Genomic DNA, 14,930 nt, shown 5'->3' with positions numbered 1-14,930 from the left:
TCATGCCTTGCAGCCCAACTCATTCATGCAGATGGGGTTTACCTCCCCATTTCTACTCAGACAATGGATCAAACACTCAGCACCAGTTAGAGCAGCACAGAGCACTTCCCCAAACTGTCCTCATATCTCCCTGTACTCCGCCCAGAGGTGCAGAGGTGGCCTCAGGTGATGGGCAAGGGTCCCTTGCCTGGGGAGTTTGTCTTGGGCCGGGATGTGAACACTGGGTGGAGGCTGAGAGGCTGGAAGATGTCCAGAGGAGGCTGAGAAGGGAAAAGAGGTCCTGGAGAAATAGTTTTCAGGGGCCAGGCAACACAGAAGGAAGAAAGAAGAAATCCAGACCTTGAGTCCCAAGAAGACTCTAATTAACTAACAGCCCACTGACAGGGGAACTAGGAGCTGAAGTGAGACCAACAGAGGGGCAACGCACCCACGGCTGCAGACAATCGATCAACCTCCGAAACAAATTCCTACAGCTTTCAGTCAAAACCAGCCATTTTTTAGTTGAGCCAGGGTGGTTCTCTGATAGACCTTCTGGTAAACAAAAAAGAGTGAATGCAAGGCTGCTCCCCGGCCAGCCCCGTGCCCGATGGCTCACTGGTGCATTACATGGGTGTCTCCCGCCCCAGCCCTGCCATCAGTCCTGCCTTGAGTCTTGGCTGTGCAAAGGTAGGAAGAGCACTGGAGGACATGGGCACAGCAACATCAACCAGGGTCCAGGCTCTTGGTCCCACCAGCGCATGAGGACAGCCCTGGTGACTGGCTCTGTCAGACATGTATTGGCAGCAACCGAGCCATCAACCCTGCAGCTTTCTGGTTGCTCTTTTCTTGCCCTGGGTCTACACAAGTAAATTTCATGTCCAGTCTAAGACAGGCTGTGTCCTTGACCCATCCTCCTCCACTTGGGGAGATCCCTCTGCCTGGCTCTGGAAATGATTCTGTCAAACCCAGGCCCACACAACAGCGAAGGGAGAAGCATCTGAAAAAACAACCTGTTTTTCAATAGCTATATTCAAATGATGTGTCAGCCCAGGTGACATGGAGGCTCCGGGACACAAATTGTGTTGACACCTTCACTGGGACACATTAATCTGGCCCTAGATAATTCACGCAGAGGGTCTCGTGATAAAGAGAAGCATTCCCTGAGCAGGCTCTTTCTGAAAGAATTTGTCACCATCAATAAATTGCTGGGAGATTTATTTCTGCTAGCCCTAAAACTGCACACAAAGTAATGTGATTTGTTCAAACTCTTTAACATGCTGTTCTTCTTGATTTAAAGTCTGTTGAACTATCTTTATTTTCTTAGCACATTATTAATTCAGATTCTGGCTCTGATGTGAAGGAACTGAGATGCCTCTAGAGTCTGTTATTTGGGAACGAAAGGAGGAAAGGGCAGATGGAAGGGCTTAGGCAGCAAAAAAACAGCTCAGTGTAACTTCAAACTGGGAATAAACAAATGTTATCCACGTCTTGCACATCACTTATGTTCTTCTTCATGCCTACAGCTTTGACCACATCAAGATAACCCAGCTCCAGAGCTCCCCAAGCATCTTTCATCCGAGGCTATGTAAATGTATTTCACTGTCCTCAACTCTCTGACTTGCAATTGGGGCTCCAAGGCCAGGGCAACAGCTCCCTGAGACTTCACTGAACTTAACTGCTGGTACATTGGACAATAGCCATCTCCAACCCTTCAGGATAGTTTGCCAGCTTTTGCAAGACACCTGATCAACCTATGCACAATTTAAGGAATCGTTCCTTCACAGCAGTGTATCTGAGGCCCATGGTGAGGAAGCTTATGCTTTTAACTGGGCTTTGTGCCACAAACTGTGGCAATATCTCACCAAAACTTCCAGCTCCAGCATCCATCTCTGCTGAACCTAGAGGTGCAGGGATGAGAACCTGGGGAAGTGTTCAGGCCAGGGTTGGAGCTGGTGTCATCTCTAGCAAGGACCCATGAATAAGCATGGAAACACCCCATAAATGCCAAGGAACACATCTCCCCCCTTTTTTGTACAAAACCAGCTAACTTCCACCCTGTGCTTGCTGAGACCAGTGGGTAAATTGCCTACAGGAACCTTCCTGCCTTTACCCTCCATGTCCCTGAGCAGGGCTGTGTAAAACAACTTCAGCGATTCCTTGGCTGAAAAAAGCTCCCAGTGAACATCTGCTCTGAAAAGCAACAGCCCTTCACCGTCTCATTAGCAAGGTCCCCAGGAGAAGGAGCAACCTTTGCAGATGCTAAGCTTTTTTTCGCTGTTCCCTGACCGGGAACAAGAAGTCTTGGGCCAGCGGGGAAGAGGAGGTGACCCAGCCCCAGGCAACAGGAGCCCCAGCCCTGGATGGGTGCACTCAGCCTCATTAAGCTCAGTGGTGAAACCAAGATGCACAGTCACTGCTTCTGTGGATTGGGACTCTGACTGCCAAGCTGGCTCCTTGGAGCTGTGCTGGCAATCTGGAAGAGTACGAGCACTGCAAGCTCTTGATGCTAATCACTCGGCTTTGGCAGTTGTTCTCGTCTCTCTTCTTCTGTCTGTATCCTGATATAACCAGAGACCTTGGCATCTTCCTTCAGGCCCAGCAGAGACACTTCCACCACCCTGAAGACCTCATGATCTCTCCCTAATGTCATGGGGGAAATTGCTGGACTATTGCCGGCGGGGAGCATGTGGGCATTCTCCGTGCTACAAGCCACTCATGCTTGGTCTCTGACCTGCCCATGCTGCCTCATCTCTCCCATCGCCTTGGCTATCAATTTAGGGCTTATCGAGTCCAGTGCTCTGAACTATTTATCCTCAAACACTTAACAGCCATGCCTGAACGAGAAGTGCAGCTACATCAGTGGGGAGACAAAGCCACCGCCGGAGGAGATCAACCCATGCACGGTGCCTGTTGCATCCTCCTGACGTTTCACCAGTGCAATTGCACTCCCAGCTCATCTACCTCTAAGCCTGCCAGCTCCTGCAGCATCCCGACTCCGAGAGCAAGCCTGTGGCCACCGCAGGTTGCCATGGTACCCGCAATGTACCTTAACTGCATTGACATTAACCGCAGGGTTATGGCACAGCTTTTCTAATCACGCCACTGTAGCCCGGTGGTCTTCATTGCCTGGCTATAGCCCAGCGCAGCTCCAGGGCAGAGTTAAGGTGCTCAGATCTAACCACTGTCTCTATACAGCTTACTCTGCCTTAACAGCGAGCAGAGCTCGGCGTGGGATCACTGCCACCTCCGTCACTAGAATTTTTTTTCCCTTAAATCACTGATTCATATTCTCAGTCTTAATTGCATCATAACCCAGTTTTGTCTGGGAATCTATTCCAGGAGCAGGAGGGTGCCTAATATAAAGATACTGGAGGGACTGCACCTGCCCGCACCTCCCAGAGGTGCGGGCATCATTACAGGGAGGGCTGTTCCAGCAGAATGTGTCTATCAAAGTATCATCGTGCGACAGATCATCTTGATATATAGAGCAATGTGCTCAAGGAGCTAAGAAACAACCCCAGTATTCCCCAGTTCTCCCAACAATGATAGTCCTGCTCCTGTGGGGCTCCTCTGGATCTCCTGCCCAGGGAAAATCTCAGGTTCCAACACATCCACCCAACATCTGCTTATGATGTCCTGTGGACTCCAGAAACTACAGAGAGCTATGGCTCTATGGGCTACGGTTCCTCTCCCCAGAAACTCAGCAATACCAATGGGAGAAGAGTCAGAAAGTTTGGACTTCAGTGAAAAGCTCTTCGACGAAGAGAAGGGAAGCTGGTGCCTTATTTTGCTTCAGATTACCTAGAAATCACCGGAGAGGCAAACCTCACTGGCAGGTGGACCAGCTGGGTCACGGCAGGCACAGATGTCCTGGCTTTGCTGGGTTTCAGAGCGAAGGGCTTGTGCATTCACCTTAGCTGCTCTGGGAACCTGAGCTGCAGCCAGGGGGACAGCAGAAGGATGCCAATTCAGAAAGAGAGACAGGCATTGGGCCAGTGGGAACAGTTTGGTTAAGCTGAGCATCAGTCTGAGATCTAACACATTTTAATCAGCAGGACTAGATAATCTATGCTGTGTCTCCCTTGGAAAACCAGTGCTTAAAGTCAGGAATCTTTAGCTGGGATTGCTAATGACTATGTTGAGCCAGGATATGTGATTACAGGCTATTGATTACTCTCCTTCTCTTTCCAAAGAACAGCAAATATAGTTCCCGGACTGAAGAAAGAACAATAGATACACAAGCAACTACAGACTCCATATAGTCCAGCTACAGCAGCACTCAAGCTTTCTAAAGTAAGCTGAGAAAAAAGCAAAGTCGGATATGTGAAACGAGATAAAATGCTGCAGCATTAACAGAGTATGACCATGCCAGGCAAGCTGACAGTTCTTTTTATTAAGCTCACTGTTTATAGAAAGAAATTCCAATTAATGTCATCTACTAGGATTTCAGCAAAGAACATGGTATGGTGAGAAATCTGTAGTCAGGCTGGGGATGATGGTGAACAAAATAGGATGAGCTGTCAGCCAGAGAGGAAGATGTGAGGGGGTTGCTGAAAAGGGAGCGCGTAGAGATGTTTCTAATGGAGTTCCTCCCAGCCCATTCCTGAAGACTGACTGCGTTTAGGTTCTATTACTGGCCAGACACCACCAAGTAAGAAAGGTGCTGAAAAAAAATGGAAGATGGTAGTTTGAGAGGCATCGCTGAGGTCATGGAAGACTTGGACATCACTGGAAAGACCATAGGGTCATCAAGGAGCCTAAGCCATAAAGAAGAGAGATCCGAAGGATCAGGATAATGAAATGAGAAGCAGTAAGGGTAAGGCTTTACAAGCTCTTATCTGGAAAAGTGTGTGCAGGTCTGAAACATGGTCTCAAACAGGGCTGGATGCAGGGAAAGCTGTGCAGGTCATCAATGGGATGTGAAGTTTTATGATAAGAGACCAGAAGAGCTCAGCCTAGTGAAAAAACAGCAGAGAGGTAATGACTGCTGTACAGAAAAACCCACTAGAGACTAAGGAGCAGAGAGGGTGAAGTGCTGTTAAATACAAAGGCCAAAAGTAGCTCAAGCACACTGTCCTAGGCCAGCAGGGAAATATTTCAGCTGCAATCAGGCAGTAGTCCGCCTCGTCCTGATCTACTCACCAAAAAAAGATTTTCTGGTGTGGCAGCAGTGGTTACGTACAGCTGCTTGTCTGGACACTGTTGGGTCTGTCTAGTTACCTCCCAAGGCCTCAGATGCCTCAGAGATGCTGATGATGGCTGCTACCCAGAAGATCCTGAATCAACCCAGTAGACCCATCTAAACCAGCTGTAGCAGACAGCAGGTTTGGATGTTCCTACGCTGAGCTGTTTCCCCATTGTCCACCTTCAATGTCGAAGAGCAGCCTGCACTCCAAACCCTTGTCAGCAAAGCTAAGGCACTCAGGAGCATAAAACAGATGCTGGCAACTTAGCTGACAATACTGTAGCAGTGGAACTGACAATGTAGATGGTCATAGAGGAAAAGAAACAACCCTAGTTTTGTTCTAGGGCTGGATACACAAAGCACCTGCAAAATCTCCCTGTCCAGAAGAAGCTGCATCTCTCCTGAAGGTCTGCTAGTACTACAGCAGCATTGCGTCCAAGGACGGCTGCATCTCTACTGGGACTACAGCTGCATGCACAAGCACAGGGTGAGTTAGCATGGCCGTTGTGGGGATACAGCAGTTGTCACCAAGCCACGACCAAGGTTGCAAACAAGGTAGCAAACTGCTGGCCCAGCATTGGGGCCCTCCCTGGTGTTTCCAGCCCTCCTCCCAGGTGGCTAGGGGCAGGTGGAGGAGGGCAATGAGCATCCCTGGTCTAGCGGGTGAGTTTCCCCTGTGCATGCTCCATATGCGCGGCAGAGTGGCTTGGAGAAGAGCCAGCGTGCAGAAAATGAGAAGCAGATGTAATCTCAGCAGAACAGGAACCAGGGAACACAATTAGAATGAGTGTCTCAATAATTAAAACACCCTAATGAGCGTGCTGGCAGGGAAGGTCTCTGCCTCTACACTGCAGGTGAGGAACTGATGCAGTGTCCTCTCCTCTGGACTCAGGCTTGGCATAAGGAGAGCCAAAATCCACTTCCTGAGCTCCTGGGAGCTCTCTAGAGGGATGCCCATCTCAGGTCTTCCCCGCCAGCCCCAAAACACGGCTCTGCAGTGCAGGAGTCAATCTTTCAGGCTGCAACCCCAAGCATCCTCCAGCAGTGACAGCTTTTAGGAGGAGAGGGAGAGATGGCTCCACCTCAAGGGAGCACCTGGGACATAAGAGCAAGAGGGACGCACGATCAAGGCAATATGAGGAGGTTAGCTCCCCCACAACACCAATAAAAATGTTCCTGCAGTTGGCCCTCTCTGAGCAGGGGAGGACAAGGGGGAGGTGGAACCAGATCCAGAGAGCTTAGGGGATGAGTGGATCCAAAGGCAGGAGCAGAACTAGTGTCTGCTCAGCCCATGGCTGACCTTGGCAAGGGAAAAGGAAACCCACTGAAAGAGGAAGCAAACGCAAAGCCAGGGTTCTCCAAAAGCCCAGAATCACACCCATGATGGTTCCTGATTTTCAGGTCCTTCAGGCAAGAAGCACTTGCCAGTTCTCACCGTTTCCTTATACCTCTTGTGATGCCAGAAGTCTCATGCCAAGCCTCTGGTGTCACAGGAAGATTTTTTTTTTTTTTTTTTTTAAAAAGCAGCACCAGCTGTCAGAGTTCAGCTAGAAATATGAAACAAAGCTTAAATAGACCACAAATAAGCACTCAATAGATTGTTTTCTGTATATGCTTATTTCCAAGTGAATGTCATGAAGCTGAAGTGCTTAACCTGCCCTGAGGTAATTCACAGCAGATATTTAAGAACTGTTTTATTCTTTGAAAACTGCCTGTGTTGTTGGTAACTGAATAATATCCTTAAAACCTGCACCTGTACTTAGCCTGACCTTATTTAGCTTCATCTTTCAGCCACTGGGCTTAGGTACAACTTTGCTGGGTAGAACAAGGTGGTTCTTCAGCCAGGCTTTAGTACCCTGTGATGAAGACACCTCTGATAACCCCAGCTTTCACTGTAAACCCTCTGTTTCCCATCTTCACTCATCAATCACTTTCTTCACTGACTTTTCTCTAATTTATTAACATCCTTCTGATCAGCCCCAGTGACTAATGGCAGTAAAGTTATAGCCCCGCTATTGCTCAGGACTGCAGTTCTCCAGCCAAGGATCTCATCTGAGTGTCAGTCACAGCCACACGCTGGAGTCCAGATCCCATTCAGTACTCACCCTGCTTCCCCAACCCTCTTTCATTTTTAACAAAACACACACCCTTGGCTGGGTGCACCTGCTGAACGAGCGATCCAACTCTCTATATCACTGAACTGCCATCTTAATTACATATGTACAGCTCCCCCAGCCTTTACATCCACCAGATATTTTTTTCCAGAGATCACATTTTGGTTTTCTTCCAGGCCATTGATCACTGAGGAGAAGCAGCCCTGCAGAACCCAGCTGAGTCTTTGGTGCTGGTCCACCCATGATCGTTACCTCTCAGACCTATTTCTCAGCCTGCATCAATACATTGCACTAGTGTCCAGCCCAGAGTAACCACCCATCCTCTGCTTTTGGTGGCCTTCCAGAAAGAGCATCAGCATCAGCCCAGCCCCCTGAAGTCCATCGGTTCTCTCTTCAGTCAGCTCATGTTCAGGGATGTCTCTGAAGCCCTCCAGCTGATCCAGCTGTGAAAGAGCCTAAACCTCACTGCATCTGACACAGGTTCTTAGGGCAGCCAGGCAATACCACATGGGATACCTGTAGTATGATACTATCACCAACTGGGCTAAATCTCAGTGGAAAGCGGACAGTAAGGGTTCATCTTTGGCAGTCTCCCATTGTGTCCTGGAAAACAAACTGAGGAGATGTAGGCTGAATAGCGGATAGCAGGGTGGGTGAAAAATTACATGGACTGTCAGACTCAAAGGTCAACTGTTGAAGCAGAACAGGCAGTTGATTACAAGTGACGGTTTTCACAGGGCAATACTGGCACAGATATAATCTCAAAACCTCAGCAAGCTGAAGGAAAGAACTAACAGAAACCTCAGCAGATACGAAGTCCTGCCACCAAGCCAGAATAACACCGTACACCAGGACCGAACGGCTGGAAAGCAGATCTGCAGCAGAGGACATGGAGGTCCTGGTGGACACATTGGCCAGGAGTGAGCTGTATGCCCTTGAGGAGATGAAGGCCAACCGCTGTATGATGTAGGGGAGGTGTCAGCTGAACCCATCAAGCAAAACACAGGTGAAGAGAAGAGCTCCACTGGAGAGTGAAATGAGGGAGCAGTAGAAAAGGCAGAGGGTGCCAGAGCTAAAGGACTAATTTCTAAGAACTCTAACAACCAGTTAAAGCCTCCAGAAATGCCACTGCCCTGGGACAACACACAACAGCACACCTCGCTGTGCTCAGGAGCAATTCTCCTGCCCCTTCCAGAAGTCACAGACGCTTCTTTGCTGGTCAGAGTCCAAGAGGGTGGAAAGCAAACTGTCTTTTGCAAAAATTGCTTGCACACAGCAGTTAAGAGACAGTCATCGTCTCAGATTTCTGATTATCACTTAATAGAAGGAAATGACCGAGCCTAACCAAAACTGGCAGACGATTATTAGCGATTATTTGATTCCTTCACTAAACCGGAGCCCTGGCCAGCTCAGAGCCCCTTCCAGGCCCCTCTTCGAGCTGCAGATACCCGTATTCTCTGCTCTAGACAACATTGAATCTGGGAGGAGGTGTAAGGACAGGACAAGAGTACATCTGGGGACAGGGCTGATGTCCTCAAGAGGCCCTGGTGAAATCAGCCTGATGGGAGGTAAACATTTCCACATGTAGATTCCCAGAATGAAACATTCCCATTGTTACCAGGAACAAAACTGGTCCCCACTTCAGCATTAAACTTTGTAATAAAATGTTGTATAAAGCAGATCCTTGTCATCTTAATTAACATTTGAAACTGAATGTTTTCATTTAGAAAAGAAAACAGCATTTTTTTCTCAAAGTCAGCATTTTCCCATGGAAAATATTGACCAAAACATCAGGATGCTGACAAAAATATTGCCAGGAAATTTTCATCCATGGGGGTTTAAGGAAATGCAGGCCCTCTTCCAGCACTACCATTGTTTCACTGTGTCCTGGAGAAGCCGCTCTAGGTCAGGAGGGGGTCCACCAAACGTGGGGAAGATGCCCTGCAGGTAGGCACCCTTGAGCGGGTCAGCCATACAGCACCCCAGGTTAGGAAGGGATGAACTTTCCTTTTTTTCTCAAAGGTAGCAGAGGCCACCCGTACCAACCGTGTCTGTGAATACGTGCATGGAAGACCTCAGAAAGGGGACACGGAGACTTCATCTTGCAGGGTCCCAGCCTTGCTTTGGCCTTGTGAATGTGGCCTGTCCCCCTCCCAATATCACAAGCTACGAGTGAATCACTTGAAGAAGCTGGGTGATGAACTGACATTGAGTAAGCACTCGTGATTGGGAGCGTGTGACTCATTACAAATATTTAATGATGAGTTCATCGGAGCAAGACCTTAGCACATCCCTCAAGTTCCCTTCAGAAGAGCTGAGAACCACTTATTATTTCTTGGGCATCACATACAAATACAGACACAGTCCCGTATCCAAATACCCAAATCCAGCCGCAAGAGCACCTGCATGCTCCAAACACCCCCCGACACGCACGCAGAGCACTCACTGGACACACCACACATGCACGCAACCTCCATATGCATGCAGCGCATATACAGTACATACCCCACCTCCACATACATACACGTACATCCTCTCCCTCCCGCCCACCCCGAGGAGTACACGCACTCTGGTACGCCTGCACAGAGTTTTACTCCTTGGACAGCCCAGACCAATGCACCACTGATCTGCACCCAAGTCCCTCATCTGATCCAGCAGCCCTGGTTTTTTTTTCTTTCTGAGGGTCTTCCATAAGACTGAGCCCTCCAGTCCCTGGGGGATTACATCTAATTCACCCTCCTAAAGCCTCTGCACAATATAGAAGATCCCAGAACATCTCGCTGCCTCCTCCAGGGCCTTTCCCAACAAGCTCAGGCCTCAGGGATTAGAAAATGCCTTTTTAGCCTAGTTGTCACTCCCAATTTGAAGACAACTTCTGGGATGCTTGGGACTGTTGTCTCCCCAGGACCTTCATCCCAGTGCCGTGCATTACACAGCGTCCAAGGCCATATGCAGCGAGAGAGCTTGTAAGTGCAGGTGCAGCAGGGGCTGGTCCAGAGGACCTTCTGCAGGGAAATGATGAAGGAAGATGGGAACAACGCTAGGCAGTCTCCGCAGGCAGCCCGTGCTGCTGAATTTTTTTGAATTAACATTTTTCCTTGTGTTTTTAATAGCTATTAAAAGAAGATGGGGTACATGCCTTCCATCAGGGAAGTTTACATCAAGTGTACAAGATAACTACCTAAAAAAGGAGTATGAGTGTTTATACTCTGTGCAAACAATACACAGAAATGCTGACTAATTCTTATAAGATGGTAAGTAACTGTATTATTTTTAATTAGCAATTAAACGACTTAGTAATTTCTTGCATTTAAATAGTAATGTAAGTACAAACAATGTTAAGCAAATCAGGTCTTTAACATTTAATTGCCAGGCTCTCCTATGAATTATTTAGCAAGTGGGCAAATACACTACTTCAAAGAAATCCATTGCTGCAATTAAGTGATTTTAAATTATTTCTTTGTCTGGGTTGCTGTCCTGCCTGGCACCATTCATGTGCAACAGCACGCGTAGCAGTGCCTAGGTATTTCTGTGGATGGTGGAGCTGAATTCCCCAGAAGAACAATCCGGGCTGGCCGTAAACGTGCAAGTACTGGGTTGCCCACCCCAGCCTGCCCAGCTCCCTTGCCATCCTGCAGCGCCGTGCATCTGCACAATACCACATGTGCAGGTGGCATCAACAAATCACAACAAGCTACCCTAGAGCTGTCTTCAGGAAGGTTTTAAACAAGGAATGTCCTGGATTCATGAAAGCATAAGGATCTCCAAAAACCACCTGCCTCCAGCACTGAAATAAGTCCAAGGATGCTCAGAACAGCCACTCGCTTTGTTAAAATGCAGCCAAAGGGGATTCTCCCAGAACTCCCTCGTTGCCAATCTGCATCTCACTCATATCTAGCCTAAATCTCATTAGCTCCAAATTAAACTGATCGCTTCTCATCTTGTCCCAGCAGATGCAAAGAACAATTGATCACTTTATAACAGCTTTATGTGTTGGGAAGGGTTCACTCCTTAGGAAGCTAACCAAACTCAGCTTGTTCTGTCAGCCCTGCTGGTCCTTCTTAACTCTCTCAAGTCCTGCTGCTTTCTCCAGCGAGGTGGGAGAAACGTTGGGAACACACAGGGCTCTGCAGAAAGATGGCAGAGGAATGCATCTCAGGCAGGGAACCAGGCCACCCAGGAAAAATTCTGCCAAGGATTCCTGCTCCCACCCTTCTACATTGCTTCCCAGTTTCAGAGCATATTTGTCAGCTCTGGTGGAATGTGGGACAACCCAAGAAGAAGACAACAACTGCAAAAGGAGCATCCCATCCCATCCCATCCCATCCCATCCCATCCCATCCCATCCCATCCCATCCCATCCCAAACAGCACTGAGCCTGTTTGGTGGAAGGACGGCTGGCTCTGCTTTGTGTGGGACGCAGCCAGGCAGGGCTGGATTGCACCGCGCTGTGCAGGAGAGACAATTCCTTCTGAGGTCAGTCAGAAGGAAGAGCTGGAGCCTGGCAGACTCTGCTCTGGGGCTGAAATTGGATCATTTCTTGACAAGCCTCCTGCTCAGATAGTAGCATCACCACTAAACCCCAGCACTTGCCAGGCAGTGTGTTCGACTGCAGCTCCCGTTTCAGAGGGAAATAGATAACTTTAACAGAGGCAGCCTTAAATTAATGCATTGCCTCCCTCAGGTGGTACCCCCTCAGCCCTGTGCATTGGCACATGCTTCCAAATCAGCAAACATCTCCTTGAGGACTTGAATTATTCAAGTCATTTTGGCAAGGTAGCTCATGCTTCACCCAAAGCTGCTCCATGTATCCGTTCCAGCAATGTCAGCGTGTGAAAGCATCCCCTTTTGCTGCTCTGGGCTTCCCGTCTGCCGGCAGGCAAGAGCACGCAGGAGAAGGAAGAAGGAGGAATTGCACAGGATGCTTTTCCTAGCAAGGACTGTGCCTTCGCGCCCCTTAGCTCAGCCCGAGGTAATAGCACAAACAAGGGCTGTGACAGAGCAAGCTCCTGGGGAGTTTTTGTAATTCCTTTGCTCAGTGACAAGGAACCTGGGACTGGAAGGGACCCAGGAGCCAGCCAGTCTGGCCTGCTGAAATCAAAGGTTGTACAAATCCTTCCAGAAATGGATCCTGCTTTGTCAAACCCAGCTCAGACTCTGTTCACCAAGGCTGTTCCAAAACCCCGTGGTTTGGATGGGCTGGTTTCCAGCTAGAAGGGTTGGTGCTGGCCCTTCTGCCACTTGCTGTGAGCAGGCACCAGGAGGAGGAAGGAACATGCCCTGCTGAGGGCTGTTCAACATCTGTCCTTGCGTTAAGGACCACAGCAGCTCAGCTCCACCACCTCATAGCTGAGAAGTCGATGTCATCCACCCAAGCAATGGTCTGGCCACTGTTGGCATCTACATTTCCTGGGGCTCCTGACATCTAAAGAACAGACACCCAAGACCATTCCTCATCCCGCCCACACTGGGCTCAGGTCACCCCACCATCTCTCTTGGGTGTGGTGGGATATGAACATCCACAGCTCAGGACATACATGGCTGCAGCCCACCCTGTCCTACTGACATCTTCAGATGGCCAAGCCATAACCCAGCTTGGGGAGCTCATCACAGTGCTGGGGAACTCCTCTGTAACTCAGCTCCTATCTCCATGATCCTGGATCCTGGGCTGCATTAGAAAGGGCACAGCCAGGAGGTAAAGGGAGGCAACTGCTGAACAGAGGGAAACACTCATGAAACCACGTATGGGCACTGTGTCCCATCAAACTGGAAAGGGTTCAACCAAGGGTTGAACTCAGGACTCCTGGTGTTAAATTCACAAAGCTCCTGCTCTCCAAATGAGAAGTCCAGCCCTGCTGCTGGCTCACAGACCTGTTCAGACTTCTCCACTGGAGAGGACTATCCCATCTGTTCCAAGAGGGACAGTAATGGCTCCAACCCAGCTCCAAGCGGTTCCTGCCAAACTCAGAAGGTAGAGAGAAGAGAAGAAAACAGCAGCCAGGAAAGGGCAGGTCTGGAGGGGGCACAGTAGACAGACTGCACAGCCAGGGCCCTACAAAGAGACAAGTTGATGAAACAACATATTAAGAGCTTCCTCTGCCATGGGACCGACAAGTGCCCTCCAACCCAGCATCCCCACACGATAATAAATCCAAAAGGAGAATGAAGTTTTCAGATGCCAGCGCGGGCTAATTGGTCTCATTAAGGAATATCACAGGAAAAAGAGCAAACACGCCGGCTTTGGCAGTTGATTGCTCTGGAATTTATCCCCTCCACCCATACAGTTCAGAGGCAAATGGAAGCAGGAGAGGGAGGGGAGAAAAGTGAAGGCAAAACCTTGCTGGAATTGGTCTACCTCTTCCACAAAGCATCACAACTGTTAACAGACCTGCAGTTTGGGTGTGAGGGCAGCCCAGACAAACTGCAGTCCTGTGGGAGAGTTTTAACTGGGAGAACATCCCTCCAAATTTTTGCAGGCAGGTACATGACATTGCAGGACCAAGCAGAAGACCTGAGGAGCTGAGACAACCAACAACAGCAATTCCAGAACAGAGCTCCGCAGCAGCAGCAGAGTCTCCAGTCAGCTGAGATGAGCTGATAAAAATGCAGATCAATTCCAGGGCCAGGTCTTCAGCTCCTGTAAATCGATGCTGTTCCCATGACTGGAGCAGATCGCTACTAACTCAAAGTAATGTTATCTACCATCAGCAGCAAGAGACACAAAGCTGCAGGAAGCCAGGGTATCCCATTTCTGCCTTCCCTTAGGGAAGGTGCTAATCAAATCTCACTTCTGCCACAGTTCCCAGCATCTGCCACAGTTCCCAGCATCTGAAGCATTCCCCTAGCCCAACCTATACTTCAACAAGTAGTGAACTAGCCATGCAGACAAAAGAACTGGGAGCTATTGTGTGGATCAAGGTGGCTGCCCTGGGGTTGTTGAGCCTCTTGAATCCAACCAGATCCAGAGCCTGCTCCAGGGGTGTGCTGGGGGTGGACACAGCTGATACATAGCACGAGAAACCAGCTGCAAGATGTACAGAACTAGGGCAACCATGAACCTGCTGCAGACACAGCATTGCCCTGGGTCACAGCAAGGGCTCCAGCAGATCCCTCTGACCCATCATCATCTCCTTACCCCTGGCTGTAGCCAAAGTTGCTCATGACTTCTCTGGTGTATGACACCATGGTGAAGGATGCATCTGTGCAGGAATGGCAGGAGGAGGACAAGAGGACAGGTTAAACCCTCCTGCCTGGGCTGATGACTTTTTAGTGCTCAGGGAGGCCCAGGACCTTGCTTTTGTAATCCACTGACTAGAGCCAGCTCAGACGTCCAGCACAGGGCAACGCTCTCCAATCCCTCCTGTGAATTTACTCAGCAGTACAAAAGATAGCCCTGATGTTTGATGCTGCCTGCTATATTCATCTGCTGTTGGCAGATATTTTGGTGCTAATGAACCCTGGGGATCTTCTAGAGGCACTGAAAGATCACCTTCAGACCAGGAAGAGTTTGCTAGCTCCTATAGATTCAGCTGTCCTGTTACCATTGCCAAAGGCAGCCTTACAACTGAGTCACCCTCCCTGCCCCAGCCCTGGAAGGTGCAATGTCAAGACATTTTAAGCTGCAGGTACTTGTTGGTTGGTGCACAAGGTCC

At 49.2% G+C, this 14,930-nt stretch overlaps 1 protein-coding gene across 4 annotated transcripts in view; it reads right to left on the bottom strand.

The window, feature by feature from the left end:
• CTXN1 (cortexin 1) overlaps nt 1-14,930 on the bottom strand; it is a 45,130-nt gene that overhangs the window by 17,265 nt on the left and 12,935 nt on the right. For 2 of the 4 annotated variants that reach the window (XM_087769257.1, XM_087769260.1), the window contains exon 2: nt 13,150-13,330. The exons of the other annotated variants lie outside the window; for them this stretch is intronic. The gene's annotated coding sequence lies outside the window, so the exon portion shown is untranslated. The remainder of the gene's footprint in view (nt 1-13,149; nt 13,331-14,930) is intronic. 4 annotated transcript variants of the gene reach the window in all.

Source organism: Nipponia nippon, unplaced genomic scaffold (genome assembly GCF_047370975.1).
Source record: "Nipponia nippon isolate SJK-2023a ecotype South Korea unplaced genomic scaffold, ASM4737097v1 scaffold_31, whole genome shotgun sequence".
Classification (NCBI taxonomy): domain Eukaryota; kingdom Metazoa; phylum Chordata; class Aves; order Pelecaniformes; family Threskiornithidae; genus Nipponia; species Nipponia nippon.
This window is presented reverse-complemented; position numbering and strand designations above follow the sequence as displayed.